Genomic DNA, 17,294 nt, shown 5'->3' with positions numbered 1-17,294 from the left:
TTAGCGCAAAATTGATCGGCAGATGACTTAACACAACCCTACAGCACAATTGTAAACAAAATAATGAGTGGCATGGTTCGACATGTACATTTTATTTACAGAAATATTAGACAGGATAATGGTTCGGCATTATTCGACTATTGAGTATTGACTGCTTACACTTCAACGGCCAATATTATGGTTCACCAAATGACTTCTCATAATAATTATGTAGTGAAATTGATGTTTTAGCAAAAGAACACAGGACATTACATTAAGTAGAACCTATATTACTACAAAAGAGTTATTACCTTTAGCAGGAACTATATTGTAACTATGAGGAGAAGTTTCTTCTTTCCACCAATCGTATATACCTACATCAAATGACAATAAAAAATATTGTCAGTAAAGTGACAGTAACTAAACATATCAAATATATACAAATTAAAGATTGAGCACCTCTCTTTATTTCTGTTAATGATGTACCAAAACATAAATATATTTCTACATTTATAGGAATCTCATTAATATGAAGAATACAAAATATCAATCCCTTCATGTTAGGGCCAAAAAATGTCTTCGGCCCAAATAGGCCCAAAGACGAAGACACCTTCAACAAAGCTCGGAATCATGGCCCAATTCCGATTGGGCCCACAACCGATTTCGCCCACCAGGCCCGTTCGATACACCTACCCAATTGCCCACTACTTAGACCCAATCACCACAAGCCCGGTTCATTTAGGCCTCACCGCCGGTTTATCTAGGCCCAAGCCCCGTGATCCTAGACCACCTTCTGGACCTAAGATCTACTTAGAGCCGAAGGTTGCCTACTTACCTTGGTACTACCCAAACTCTATCAAAGAGGTCCATCACTATCCTAATTCATCTAAGATCCGTGTCTTAGACCCGCTAGGACTCCCTTTCCTACTGAGGTAAGGAAGCCAAATGTTCTCCTTTTTCACAAAACCTCAACTCCAAGGACTCACAGTCCTACCAGGATTCGAAGATCCTACAATCGCTATTTAAACAGAGGTCAATCCTCTCACAAGGGACACAAACATTACAACTTTAGACCCTGCAGTTCTCACTCTCGAGAATTTCGCATCACAACCGTAGTTATAGTCTTTGACTAGACTTTTGGTACCTTCTTTCTCCCTAACTCTCACTAAATTAGCCTCACTCGGCCTTGCTAACTTGAGCGTCGAAGTGCCTACGAAAAAAACCACCCCGATGTTTCCCGTTCGCTTCACGTTTGTTTTCTTGCATGTGTAGGTACAACGGTGTTTTCTTCACGCTTCTCTCTCCCTAACCCTCACTAAATTAGCCTTACCTAACCTTGCTGACTTGAGCGTCAAAGTTCCTACGGTAAACACCACCCCGGTGTTTCCTATTCGCTTCACGCTTGTTTTCTTACGTGTGCAGATATAGCGGATTACTAGTGGTCTTAACCTCATGGGATTAGACCCTATTTTCATAAAGGTAGATTTTTTTGCATCTATAGTTTGGCGCCCACTGTGGGGTCTCTGGCAATCATTCATCTTTCAAACCCTACTTCGTAAGGAAACTCCCTATGACTGAAAATTCAGATAACACCAATCCTGGCCTCGAGGCCAGACTCGAAGCTCTAACTGCCCTTATGCAACAGCACTTAGACAAAGTGGCAGCATTGGAAGCTGAAAACACCGCTATCTAGACCGAAAACGCCTCCATCAGGGCCGAAAACTAGTCTGTAAAAGAGAAGGTAAGTCAAATTTATGACCTTGAGCTTCAGTCTTGTTAGGTACAACCCAATCATTTCCACGCATTAGTTCCGTCCATGCAGCCTCTCCAGACTCTAGATCATAGACCAACGATCTTGGATACAAGATCGCAACAACTCTATTCATCACTAGTGGACGATTCAACCCTGAATCCGGGGACTGCCAATGGAGCCAATCTCGGTCAACCTGCTTCAAGCACAAGATCAAGACATCCAAGTAATGGAAAGCCTACCACAACAAGAGCCACCCATCTTTGCCATCCCGTCTCATCTCCAATCAACCATTCCCACCCAAACCCCACTTGGCTCGATTCATCCTCATGGGTCGAGCGGGCTCCCTCACCTTTAATCCACCCCACTTGAGTTCATCCATCCCCACAGACCGAGCGACTCCCAAATAACCCCTCTAACCATCCATGCGGGCCGAAACACCCGATTAGTCACAATGGGAACCACCCAACCAGAGGGAATGAATGGAGATCCGAGTTACCAAGCAGCATATGATGGAATGGTTCGCCAAGCTACCCCACGTGACTTGACCCAACGAAACGTATCGAGTGCAAATCACATGACCAACCAAGCCAATCAGGCTGACCTGGTGGCCTCTGCCTCACCCATGGAGTAGATATTGGCCAAAAGATTGGCTGACATAGAGGCAATGATGAGACGTATACCTAGAGTACCAATCCCAACTAAAAAGAGCCAACCTCACTACTATGTCGATTCACCCTTTCACTGCTATATCGATTTACCCTTTGTGGATGCAATCGCACTAGCCGAGATGCCACACAAATTCACCATCACTAGCATGAAGCCTTACAATGGCACAACCGACCCGGATGACCACATAGTCTCATACAAGCAGCGGATGTTTGCCACCTCGATACCCCGAACACTGAGGGAAGCCTGCATGTGTAAGAGCTTCGGCTCAAGCCTCTCCGGACCAGCCCTTCAATGGTACACTAACCTTCCAAACAACTCAAACAACTCATTTTCCCAACTCACCGACACCTTCGTTGAACGATTCACCATCAGCAAGAAACTCGAGAAGCTATCAGCTGACCTGTACATAGTCTACCAGAAGAGAGGGGAGTCGCTGAGAGAGTATGTCAGCAGATTCAACAAAGAAAAAATCTTCATCCCATCCTGATGCACTCAGACGACCAGGAGAAAACAACCTTCATCACAGAGAGGTGAACCTACTGCTACAAAGTAATGTCTTTTGGCCTTAAGAACGCCAAGGCCACCTATTAGCGGTTGGTCAACAGAATATTTGTCAAACACCTCAAAGACACCATGAAAGTATACGTTGACGACATGCTCGTCAAGTCCTTTATGACCAAGCAGCGCCTCGACCACCTTAACCAAGCATTCGCCCTCCTAAGGAAATACAATATGAAGCTGAACCAAACCAAATGTTCGTTCAAGGTCTCATCAGGAAAATTCTTGGGATACATGGTAACTCAACGTGGGATAGAAGCCAACCCTAACCAAATCCAGGCGATCCTCAACATACCATTACCAACTTGCATCAAAGACATCTAATGCCTCGTAGGGCGAGTAGCTGCCTTACGCCAATTCATCTCCAGATCCACTGACAAGTGCCACCTTTTCTTCGCTACACTCAAGAAATTTGAGTGGACCCTCACCTGTGAGGAGGCCCTACAGCAACTAAAGAGGTACCTAACCTCTTCCCCACTTCTTTCCAAGCCCGTGGTTGGGGAAAAGCTTTACACCTACTTAACAGTCTCGAAGACAGCCATCTCAGCAGTTAGTCTGGGAAGATAATGCGAAACAGCTACCAGTTTACTATGTAAGTAAATCACTCCTTGATGCCGAGACACAATACAATCAATTGGAGAAATCAGTACTTGCCCTTATCCATGCATCCAGGAAGCTCAAACCATACTTTGAATGCCACTCCATAGTCGTCCTCACCTCCTTCCCACTCAAGAAGATACTTCATAAGCCAGAGTTATCAGGCCGACTCACACAATGGACAGTAAAGCTTAGTGAGTTCGATATATCTTTCCAACCATGCACTGCCGTCAAATCCCAAGCGTTGGTAGACTTCATTACTGATTTCACTCCGAACACTACCATCCAGGTGAAAAAAGAGTTATTGTGCATGAATAGCGGATCATCTTTGAAGTGGACCCTCTCAGTGGATGGCTTAAGCAATGTGAATGGAAGCGGGCTTGGCGTTGTACTTATTACACCAAAAGGGAATATCATCCAGCGGGCCATACGGTGTGGGTTCAAGTGCACAAACAATAAAATCGAATACGAAGCTCTTATCGATGGACTCTCTCTGGCCAAGGAGATTGGAGTAAGGAAACTAGAGGTAAAGTCTGATTCTTAACTCGTAGTCAACCAGTTACAAGGCACTTACCAAGCCCGAGACTCAAAGATGACAACCTACTGGAACTTGGTCAAAGAAATGCAGTCCGCCTTCGAAGAATTCTCCATCACCCATGTCCCAAGAGCGGCGAACACCTATGCTGATGCCCTTGCCAACCTCAGCTCAGCCCTTTAAGGCTCATCCCAATCATCCATCCTACTATTGTTCCTCCAATGGCCAGCCAACTGGAAGGAACACCCAACGAACAACTTGCCCAACCCAAAAAAGCCTAGAGAAGTAATGGACGTCAAATCGACCGAACCCAATAATCAAATACTTGGAACATGATGAGCTCCCAGCTGACAAGAATGAAGCACGCCGCCTAAGAATAAAAGCCACAAGATTCACCATATACGAGGGTCAACTCCTTAAGAAGTCATTCTCTGGCCCCTACCTTAAAGGCATAAGCCCAAAAGAAGCCAAGCGAGTTCTCGCGGAACTCCATGAAGGCAAATGCGGAAACCATGCAAGAGGACATAGCCTTGCCCATCGGGTGATTATTGTTGGCTATTATTGGCCAACTATATGCATTGACTCAGCAACCTATGTGAAGAAATGCGATAACTATCAAAGGTTCGCCCATGTCTCACACCTCCCACCTAGGCGACTCAACTTTACTCTCACACCTTGGCCATTCATGAAGTGGGGGATGGACATAGTTGGAAAACTCTCGACCGCACTTGGGCAACGGGTCTTCATATTGGCAGTCACCGACTATTTTACTAAGTGGATCGAAGCTGAAGCACTTGCCCAAGTCAAAGACCGAGAGATAAAAGCCTTTATTTGGAAACATGTCATCTGCAAATTTGGAATTTCGAAGGAAATAGTCACCGACAATGGATCTCAATTCATCAGCTCAGGCTTCAGAGACTTCTGCGACAAGTGGGGGATCAAGCTCAGCTTCTCTACCCCCCGCAACCCCCAATCAAACGACCAGACTGAATCATCAAATAAAACAATCATGCAGACTTTAAAGAAACGCCTCTAGAAAGCTAAGAGCGTATGGGCAGACGAACTACCCGGGATCCTCTGGTCCTACCGAACAACAGTCTGCTCGTCCATTGGCGAAACCCCTTTCTCCCTCACATATGGATCTGAAGCAATCATCCTAGCTGAAGTATCGGTCCCCTCAACCAGACTCCAATGGTCGGACGAAGAAGCCAACAGCCAAAACCTTTGTCACAACTTGAACACAGTTAATGAACTAAACGAGCAGGCGAACATCTGCAACGCAATCTACCAGCAGCAGGCCACCCGACACTACAACCGTAATGTCCGAGTAAGAATTTTCAAACAAGACGACTAGGTCTTCCACAGAGTCTTTCAAAACACTAGGGAGATCAACTTTGGCAAGCTCGGCCCTACCTGGGAGGGTCCCTACAAGATCTCCAAAAAAGTAGGGAAAGGGGCCTACAAACTTCAAATCCCCGAGGGCAAGGACATCAGCAATTGTTGGAATGCAATCCATCTCAAACGTTACTATTTTTAGTTAGACTTATCTGATCGACAGTTCCTTATTCTTGTTTTTGTTTTAAAAAGGATGAATGAGTCTGTCCACCTCCTTCACTTTCACCTTCACCTTCACCTTCACCTTCACCTTCAGTCGACCTCGTGGCCTGAATTCAATAAAAGAATTATTCAGCGATATAACGACGTACACCTTCAATCGGCTTAGACCGATTCATAAACTTACACCTTCAATTGGCTTAGACCGATTCATAAACTCACACGTTCAGTCGGCTCAGACCAATTCATCAACTCACACCTTCAATTGGCTTAGACCGATTCATCCACTCATACCTTCAATTAGCTCAGACTGATTCATCCACTCATACCTTCAATTGGCTCAGACTGATTCATCGACTTATACCGTTAGTCGGCCCAGACCGACCTAACAACTCAGGCAAATATACACCTTCATTCGGCCCAGCTAGGCAAAAAATAACTCAATGGGTTACATATCTAGTCGGTCATACCGACATGCCCCTACGACACTGGCAACTCAACCACTTGGCCTCGTCCACATCACAACACAAGTAGTCGGTTCAACCCCCATATATCTACGAGCAATCAAGCAATCGCTCCATCCATCCACGAAGGAAGCAATAAAATGGAAACACAAGCAGAAACACAAAGCCCCAAACGGTTAAATATAAGGTAAACAAAAAAGCCCCAGACAGCTAAGTATCAGGTACAAGAAAGGCACATACACCATGAAAGGGCATCGTAGGCCCCAAAAATACATGAGAAAAGAAAAAGTGAACCTAAGGGGCATCATGACCCACATCGTTAGTGCGAGTTGTCTCACTCATCTCCGACTCAGTTACCTTATCACTGGCCCCAGCAGTTGCCCCTGTAGCCTGGTCGCTGGCATCATCCGTAACCGATCATCCAGGCTAACTAGCAAGGTTGAATATCTGGCCATCGACCCACTCCTCCACATAATCCTCGCGACCAATAACCTCTTCCTCTTCCATCTCCTGCAAGAGTTGGATGTCCTCATCCGAGTTCCAATGGGAAGTGTTTCCAGCCTTGTACTCAAGCATCAGCTTTCCCGTAGCCCTCATGATGGCGTCGTTAGTGATACTGAGGCACTACTCTCTCAACGACTCAACCTCCACGTTCTTCTCCGCCAACTCCTTCTTCAATCATTCCAACTCAGCATCGACCTCCCTTAGTCGTTGTTGGCTTTCCCGTTCAGCTTTCTGAGTTATCGCCTCTCTATGTCGTAGATTGGCGTTGGATTTGGATACATCATATATCCTCTTCTCTTGCGACATGATGGATTTCCTAAGGTGCAGGCTGCTTGTGAAAGCCTGCATGACAAAACACCCGATCTAAATACAATCACTATAAGTACAGTAAGGTAAAAATCTGGCTCATACCTGGAAAGCGCGGGAAACCCCCCTGTCAGCAGCCGCAACAGCACCCATCTAGTTCAGACGGCTCTCATCCACTGGGAACAAGAATGAATCGGCCAACTTGCTCATGGAAGCTGCATCCGAATAGGTCAAGGAGGAAGCTGGGATACTGAAAGTAAGCATCTCAGTCTCCTCATCCAAGACCACCGTCTTGGATGACCCAGCCTTGGGCATAGGTGTCTGTCTTGGTGGGGTCACAACCACATCATCCACCTTCTTTTCCTCTTTGGTTGAAGAATCCCTCTTTCGCTTTTTGCGACGTCTCACGATAGACTCACTCGCGCTTGGGATGGTCAACTTCTTCATAAGCTTCTCTATAATCGTAAATTCCTCAATAGTTAGTAGGTTCAGCCTCGACTTACCGGACAAAATATGATTGCAGTAGCGAATGAGCAACACACTCCAAGTCTGCTTTAGCGAAGGAAAGGGGATACCTTGCTAAATTGCACCAACTCCAGCTTAAAGGTGACTCGTCCTTAGATTCGCATCCTCCAACATGACCCGCCAATCCCTCTACGCCTTTGGAATAGCAAGAATCTTTTTGGTTTGTGTAATATACTCTCTAGCTAGTAATTCTTTGAGAAATATATGATAGAATCCACTAAATAACTTTTGTAAACATATATACATAGAGGTATATAATGTAAAATCCAAAAATTCTAATTTTAATTCATATAAGTATATACACAAAATAACTGATATACTTTAATAAGTACAAGATAGTTCTGGACAATGCCGCCAAACTCCTCCGCTTGCTGACGTCCCACCCGACCATAAATCATCTAGTACCTGCAAAACAGTAAAATAACAGAGTGAACACTAATTGCTCAATAAGTAAACCAAACTACACTATTGTTTTTCCTCCATTACTCATGTTCTGATTTTCCTTTTCTCACTTTAATCTTTGCTAATATTCTTCATTCTTTTCTGTTGTTCTAATTTGCTACTTATTAACGTGCAAAGACAATGAATAAAACTGTACATTGTCGTGCACATAAGAAATGCTAAATCATGCAAGTACCATAACACATATGCTGAATAATAAACTTTTCTGAGAAAATAACTTTCTTTTCTTTTATGTTTTCTGTCTCTTATGCTATATCTCTTTCTTTTCTTTTCTGTTTCTCTTTCTTATTCTATTTCTCTTTCTTTTCTTTTCTTTTCTATTCTGGTTTGCCGATCGACTAGGTTGAGACATGGATTTAGAACCTTGACCATGTGAGTGTATACTGGGTATAGTCCTCATCTACATGCACTGTTGACGAACTGTACTAATTTTGTTCTGCTATGCTGAGGCCACTCATTGATGGCGGCATGCATGTAGGTATTTTCTGTCAGGTACAGTCTTCATCCACATACACTGCTGACGGACTATACAAATGTTATATCTCTCTACTAAGGTCGCTCATTAATGGCGACGTGCATGTGAGCATCTTTGTCACTCACGGGTACCCCATCGCAATAACCTTATAACATAACATGCTATAGAAGCAGAATAGAAAGAGATACTATACACATTTCTAAATAAATTTCCAAGCTATGAAAATTTTACACTTGCATTCTTTAGTAAATAAGAAAAATACATATTTGCATGTTAGCTTAAAAGAAAACTACAAGCCATTTTCTTTTTTTTCTTTTTCTCACTCTTCGCTAACATATTCTTTAATATTCTCATTTACCAAATTAAGGCTATATATAAATCATATGCACCATATATGCATGATCAAGCCCATTCTTTGATGTTCTTTCCAAGTTCACATACACAACCTTGAAAATTCATTATGGCATAATGGTATGTCATAACATATTCTACCATTTTTATCAACAATGCCATATCAAAGGAACACTTTAATGTACAATTCTTTTCTAATACTTTCATGTGCTATTCAAGAAGTAGTAAAGGTTCAAGTAACTAGAACCAAACACTAAGGGTCATTTCTCTCATGGAACTAACATGACCAAGTGATATTCTAAATTTTGACATAACAATATGCACTCTTGAATACTAACATTTACACTTGGTTAAGCCCAACATAATCTTTCTACTTCAATTCTTGCCTTTCTCTAGCCCTTTCTTTAATAGGGTTTAGCCAACTGATGCATGCATTTTCTCTTTGGATTTTCATCAAACACTTCATATGCACATGCAACTACCATGTTGGCTACATTTCCACATCTCTCTAAATCCACCAAAATTTGAGCCAAAAACTCACTAACTATAGCATCAAACCTGGCCGTTTTCAACAAATCTCAACACTTCAAAATTTCAACACTAATTCTTCCATAATTTCACCAATTCATCACATACTCATACACTTTCTCATGGCTGGAAATTATGCATCATTCAACATCAAAAACAGCCAACAATTCTCACATATAAACATATACAAACATGCAAGAATCATTCTACACAAGTCTTGCTCAAATCAAGGCTAAAATTGGGTTTACTTACCTTGAATGTGTGATATAATCTCCCTTTTACTAAAAGTTTCTCCCTCTTGGACCTAGATCATATAAAAACCATAAGAATTTAAAACTTTAAAGTTTAATCACATACCTTGTGCTAGAATTTTACCTTTGGATGCTTTAGGATTGAAAATCTATAAAAATCCCAGTCAAATCCTATGATTTTCCTTTGAAATTTAGTGAAGAAAATTGAGAGAAAATGGGGTGAGGGTGGCGTGTACAAGGGCTGAAATATGGCTGGGGTTTCTTCTAATGAAACCTTATATCTAATATTATATCCATGTATTCCCATTTTGCCCTTGCACTTTCTATGAAATCCCATCTATATCCTTTTATCAATTACCAAAATACCCTCGTTTTTATTATCTTCTTCACATTATTTTGTTTCCTTTCACTCCCCACTTTTTCAACTAATTATGAGTGAAAATATCATTTTACCCCTAATGAAGTTTTAAGGAATTTCCTTTACATTTGTCTAAGGTAACTTCAAAGAAATCCAACTAATGGTATTACGACATAAATAAACTTATGTACCTTGATGTGGGTCTTACAGTCTGCACGTCCAAGCCGTCCACACTCTGCCCGGCACGATTGAATTCAAGATCTGCAAAGAAGAAACACAATAAGACTTTATTAATCAAAGCGTGAATAAAGACTAAGTTTCTCACCAGTCGCTCGCCAGGTATACAGAATCTCGCTCTGGCCTCTCTCCCAAAGACCGTTTCACCCCTCATGAAAAAGAAGCGTTCCTTCCAATTTTTATCACTCCGATCGCTCACGAGGTGAGCCCGATCGTACCTGAGATTGATCAGATATCAGCCCCTATTCTTGTCATTTTTCTTAAGGAAATATGAGAATAACAGCTCGTGCAACCAAACATCACTTGATTTCGCACACAGAGGTCCTCCAGAGCCATCAACAATCTCCACCCATTCGGCATAATCTAGGTCGGCGCAATCATGAAATGATTCAAGACCTCCCAGACAAGATGGGGGATGGGAAGCCTTAGCCGTCTAGAACCATTTCTCATAGGCACTCACCCGACCTTTTGCCTCCTAGTTGACCCTTTAGTACAACTTCGACACCTTAATTTCGACAGACTCCGGGATATGGTACATTGTCCTGATCCGCCATACATCACTCTCCTTCAACAAAGGCATATAGTCTTTACTCAATATCCCGCTACCAAGCCGACTCGGTTCGTCCTCAGAGCCACTACTGGTGGAAGGCGAACTCCCAGAACCATCGACTTCATCGGAGTCTTCCCCACTTGTCCCTTGCCTATCCGACTCACCATCGCTTGGGGTGGCGCCACTCGGCCTAGGGGCAACCACGTTCACCCCTTTTGGTATACCGATCGGGACGCCTCCACCCTCTAGCATCACCACCATTGTTAGGGCATTCTCATATTCATTCCCAACTTCCATATCTGCCCCACTCAAGTCGCTCAACTCTGACTGCGACATTGAACCCTTTGTCCATTCGACCCGAGCGACCAATTGGTTTTTAATACCAAGTCGAACACTCAAGTTCCAGAAGCCCCACTCGCCTAGAGCTACCGACCGACTGGCTTTCAAATCAATCTAACTCCTTGACCTCCAAGTAACTTTCAGCTCGGTCTGGGCGACCAAATACCTGTTTCCTCAAGACCCTTCGTGCAAATCACCACTTTGTTTGGAAGACCGGGCGACCCAAGTGACTAGCCCTTACCAAAAACCACGCTTTTTCACTTGAAGCACCACACTTGACCCGGTTAAGTAGATTGAGACAAGCCAAGCCGAATGGGAAACCAACATAAACTGATTTCATCTTCTACCTTCCCCAAACCCAGAATTTTTGAACCCATATGAAAATGTTTGTGTTTTCTTCGTTCACCCCAAACTTCAAACCAAACAACCTAAGTCGCCATTGAACCTACCCCGCTCAAAATGAAGAAACACAACACCTCTTAGTTTTTGTCAAACCCTTCCAAAAACGTAAAAGGAAACCTACCAAATCCCACTCAAATCTCTCCAAAAATACTACACAAACAAAGAGAAGAAGAAAAGAAATAGAAAGTAGCACAAGAAACTAGTGTTTACCGTAAAAATGGTCAGAATCCACGAAAGTACGTCTACCACTGCTGAAAAAACTTGAAAATAAGAAGAAAACGCAAAGAAAGAGAAGTGAGAGACGAAATGAAGATTCACAGTCGCCTCCTCGATTTTATGGACAAAAGCCAGCAAAAGAGACACGTGGCGGCCTTGAATTGGTTATGGAACAGAGTAGCTTTTTGTTTTCCCACCCAAAATGAGGAGCGATCTCCACCGCACACGTGTTGTGAATCCGTGTGCACTCGAAAGACGTGACTCCATGCTTGCGCCCAGCACAATCGCTCGGCCAACCCGACCAAATAGGCATTTCTAACATACAAACTATTCATCTTCTACGGCCAAGCAAACACATTCTAACACTTCACACCCACTCAGTCAGCCCTCTTAACCAAACGAAATGATAAGAAGTACTACCCCGGCCTTGCAGCCTCGTGACAAACTTCGCCAAGAAGTTACAGAGCACCCAGTCACTCGGTCAGCCGGACTGAACGAGCCAATCACGAGTAGGAAAGTGTGCATCCACCTACTCGTTCGGATTCGACCAATCAGTCAATGGCACCACAACAAGAATCATCCTAACGAATCTCACTCGGTGCGGTACGTCGAGTGAGGACACCTTCATGGGACATCTCGCATATCTTCCCACCTAGGTCGACACATCGAGAAAGGATACCTCTCACAGACTCTCTCGTGCCTCCTCTCAATCTGATGCATCGAGCGAGGCCACAAGGTCAACTCAACTCCCTCACTCGATCAGATACACTGAGCGAAGGCATGATCATGTTTCACCTCCACCCGCTTGACCTAGTGTATCGAATGCGTCACCTACAATAAAAGCTATATTATTCGGTTCCGCGAACAGAGAAGCAACATGTTCACATGTTTAACCAGTCGGTCACGAAGGTCGACTAAGTACACCTCCACGCAACGCCTACTCTCTAGGCTAAGCACTCCTTAACTTAGAGAGTGGGAGGCAAATTGTTAGGGCCAAAAATGTCTTTGGCCCAAATAGGCCCAAAGACGAAGACACCTTCAACAAAGCTCAGAGTCATGGCCCAATTCCGATTAGGCCCACAACCGATTTCGCCCGCCAAGTTCATTCGATACACCTACCTAGTTGCCCACTACTTAGACCCAATCAGCAGAAGCCCAGTTCATTTAGGCCTCACTGTCGGTTTATCTGGGCCCAAGCCTTGTGATCCTAGACCACCTTCTGGACTTAGGATCTACTTGAAGCCCAGGGTCGCCTACTTACCTCGGTACTACCCGAACTCTATCGAAGAGGTCCATCACTACCCTAATTCGTCTAAGATCCGTGTCTTAGACCCGCTAGGACTCCCTTTCCTACTGAGGTAAGGGAGCCAAAGGTTTTCCTTTTTCACAAAACCTCAACTCCAAGGACTCACAGTCCTACCAAGATTCGAAGATCCAATAGCTGCTATTTAAACAGAGGTCAACCCTCTCACAAGGGACACGGACATTACACCTTTAGACCCCGCAGTTCTCACTCTCGAGAATTTGCATCACAGCCGTAGTTATAGTCTCCAACTATACTTCTGGTAACCTTCTCTCTCCCTAACCCTCACTAAATTAGCCTCATTTAGCCTTGCTGACTTGAGCGTCAAAGTGCCTACGGCAAACACCACCCCAGTGTTTTCCGTTCGTTTTACGCTTGTTTTCTTGCATGTGAAGGTACAGCGGATTGCTAATAGCCTCAACCTCATGGGATCAGACTCTATTTTCGTAAAGGTGGATTTTTTTGCATCTACACTTCACATTCTCATAAATATCTCTAACCCTTTATATAAATTCCACATACACAGCACTACATAACACATACGTTGTATCAATAATACAACTTATGAATCCCTTCAGATTCATATAAATAACTCCAACCCTTCACATTCATATCAAACAAATACAATGTATCAATTATCAACCCCCTTTACTTTCAAATAAATATCTCTCTCTTTAATGTTGATTAAATACATCCATAAATCATGAATTAATATTGTTATTAATATGGATTATTAATACAAAAAAAATATCAAACACCAATTAAATTAAGCCATATGTAACCAAAAATCCTACACATCCACATGTCCTACATCATCACCAATCACATCCAACCACATGTTGGTCAATCTTCTAACATGTAATTAAAATGAAGCAATTTTAGAGCTTAAAAAATCATATATGCCAATCAAACACGGTATCTCTTAGGATTATATAAATATATAGATATAGATTTCTTACGGTCTCGACTTGGGCTAGTACGTTAAATTAATAATTTCTATAAATTAATAAAATAATACTTTTCTGGAAAACCATACATAACTTTGTGGTCCCTATAATATCATAAATAAATAATTTACTAATTGACTATAATATTCTATTAAAATATGACTATATTGTTACTTGTTTTTTCTTGAAATTTAAATTTTGTTGGATCTCATCTCTAATTTTTCTCATTGTCTATAGAAGTTTTGGGTTGAATTCCCGAATTGCAATAAAAATTATAAAGTTTTGTTGATGCTTTGAGTGCTTCCTTGCACGTAAAGGCTCCAAAGGCCAAAGCTATTGTATCATCCTCAAATTTTTCAGCAGTAGGATTTTCCAATTGATTAGATTGGTAAAATACAATGAATTTTTAGTTGACTAAATGTATGTTCCTCGTAAATACACTCCATAAATTAATAAATTATTAATTAATTAATATCAATTTTAATTAATAGAATTTATATGATCTCAAGGTCATTAATTTATAGAGGTTACACCATATTTAGCTTTCAAAAAATTTATATTAGAAATGTTAATGAACTCACTTAAATTAAAACTCGGGTTACTATTGTTTCCTCTTGCCCTTGTATGGTATACTTTTTTCATCTAATCTTGCACTTTTCTCTTTCTTTTTTTCCTTTTTTTTGTTTAGTAAAATATTTTTTTTTTATAGTTAATTGTGTTTCAGTTTTGTGAAATGTAAATTTAAGAAATATAATTTATTCATAATTCAGCCTACGTACTTTGTCGTTAATATTTTCAATATCAGGTCGATAATCGAATGGTTTTTTAAGAGCGCATTCAGAGTGACTGGGTTTAAAAAATATGATCATAAATTGTTGGTTAATATTTAGAATAAAGAAGGAAATGACAAATCTACGCTCAACAGCTAAACATCATTCAATTTTCTTATCCCTAATGAAATCCAGTAAGACTTCAGACCCTGACTGGAATATTACAATGAGTGCAAAACCAAGATAGGTCTGATCCAATTTCAATTTGGAAATTTCCAAATTTTCTATTGGCTAGCTAGGAGTTTGCATACACTCAGTGGCGAACCCAAGATTTTTGCCAAGGGGCCTTCGCGACTACTCCGTCATTGTTTCTATTGTGGCTTACCTGTCCATTGAGTTTGTAGGAAACCCTGAGAATTAGTTGAATTGCACAAGCTAGCCGGACACCCTGATTACCCAAAAAAAAAAAAAAAATGTTCCATTTGGTTGGTTATTTAGAATAGCATTTATGTTATTTAGCATTTTTGAAAAGATGATAGGATACTAAGAAGTTTTTTCTACATTTCTGAATGATATTTTCTGAAAAGATTTAGATTATTTTAACTCCCTAGGTTTGTTAATTTACTAAACACCCCCAATAATAAAAGTTTATAAATTGACAAAAACACTCTCACCACCCACGTATTGCTAGTAGCCGACCACCTTCCGACGGTGGTGGCCGGCTACCGGCAATACATAAGTAAGTGGGGGTATTTTTGTTAATTTATGAACTTATTGTTGGGGTGTTTAGTTAAATTACAAACTTATGTGGTTAAAATAATCTAAATATTTTGAATTGAATAGAATAAGATTGAGTTTTGAGAATATAAAAGAAATGCATTTTTAGATTTTTGGATAGATAGGATAGTAAAAGGATGCCAAACGGACCCATATCTGCTCATTTGCTTACGTTTTTTATTAATGTTAATTATAAATCGAGGAGAAGTTGGAACCACAAAATTAAGGTTTCAAAATGTTAAAATAACAACATAAGTTATTAACATGAACCCTCAATTAACTATAGTCATGTTACGTACATCCTAGAACATCGATCAACAAAATTATATAAAACACGTCTTCCTTCAGAGCTTATATCAAATACTATTTACTTTATGAAGTTGATAATAATTTATTTATACTTTAGTCAACCATTATGTTTATTATCTTTCATGATCATTTTGATCGAGGAAATTGGTTGTATATTTGACCCTTAAGTTAACAATAACATTAATTAACTTGCACTAATTAATGTGCTATACTACTTGCAACTTCATATATTTCTACAAGTACGGGAAACACATATTCATCAACACATATTTATTAGAGAATTTTCGAGAATTCGTTTACAGTACTGGAAAAATTATCCTCGATAACATACAGATTCTGAAACTTCAACATGTGTTCAACAAGACTAGCAACAAGCAATGGATTTTATTTTGGAAATCGAAGGAAAACGGAGAAAAAATCTCCTAATTAGTATTAAAAATCAAATGAAGGCCAGAACCTTCTAGTTTTATGCGTGTAAGTTCATCCAAATCCCTTTCATCTCATCCGTAAAGTAGTTCTTCCAATCCCCAACAACTCCGGTCTGAAAAATGAACTGTTGGGAATCTCAAATGGAGAACACACCATTTTTGTTCACCTCTAAGTTTTAAGCCTCTCCAAGCTTGATCTCCACACACTTTCTCAACTCATCTTCATTAACAAATGGTCGTCCGGAAATGAAGCTAGCCTTTTCACCTGTCCTTTGGGGTCACTTTTCAGCTCTTCATACTTCAGAAACAGTATCCTGTCGGGATTCTTCAAACTCTCCTGACCAATACTCCAAAACATGGATCGAAAATGGCCGTGAGATGAACGCCTTTACGAAAAGCATCGTAATCTTTCGAGAGAATATGGCTCTTATTTGGTCGTGAGATTTTGTTGAAGAAGTGCCACAGCGACACCAATGTGTCCTTAGGGTTTCGGGCGATGTAAACAATCTTGCAGTCTGAGTTCTTAATTGAATCTGGCAATGCACTATAGGTAATGAGTTTGAAACAGTCTTGGAGATGGCATACCTGAGAAATCAGATGTAAATTATCTCTATATCATCATTTCTAAAGTTCTTATATGAGCATGAGGGACATTTTCTGTAAGAATATCGTCTTCCGCAACATCATCCGATTCCCTTCTGATCTGAACTTTTACCTGAACAATATAAGGATAAGATTAATAGTCATTATATCGGGTTTTAAATAAACACATACATAAAATTCTTAAAAATTTTAAAGAATTGAGATCGAGAGAGGCGTCTTAATTTGACCTTTACTTTGTCTTCCCAATCAGGATGTAAATTATCTCCGCATACATCATATTCTGAAGTCCTTGTATGAGCATGGGACATTTTCTACACCTTGCTTTTTCGTCCCATGATGGAAACACAGAGAGCCTTAAGCCAGGTTGTTCCTGTTTTCATGGAGGAAGCCAAGATAACATCATCAGAAAGTGCTTCATAGTCTGATTGAAAGGCTAACATACCTTGGATAATATCTTCATAGTACCAAAAACCTTCCCATTGATAGAGTCATGACATTCCCAGAATGATTCTTTGGGAAGTTCATCAAATTTTTGGTTCAACAT

The 17,294-nt window shown here is 41.0% G+C and overlaps 1 pseudogene; it reads right to left on the bottom strand.

Moving 5' to 3' along the window:
- Positions 1–17,294, bottom strand: part of LOC116116997 — a 32,561-nt pseudogene extending 15,267 nt beyond the window's left edge.

The sequence above is a fragment of the Pistacia vera genome, unplaced genomic scaffold (genome assembly GCF_008641045.1).
Source record: "Pistacia vera cultivar Batoury unplaced genomic scaffold, PisVer_v2 Contig795, whole genome shotgun sequence".
NCBI lineage: Eukaryota > Viridiplantae > Streptophyta > Magnoliopsida > Sapindales > Anacardiaceae > Pistacia > Pistacia vera.
Note: the sequence above shows the minus strand (reverse complement) of the source record. Positions and strands in the feature narration are given on the sequence as shown.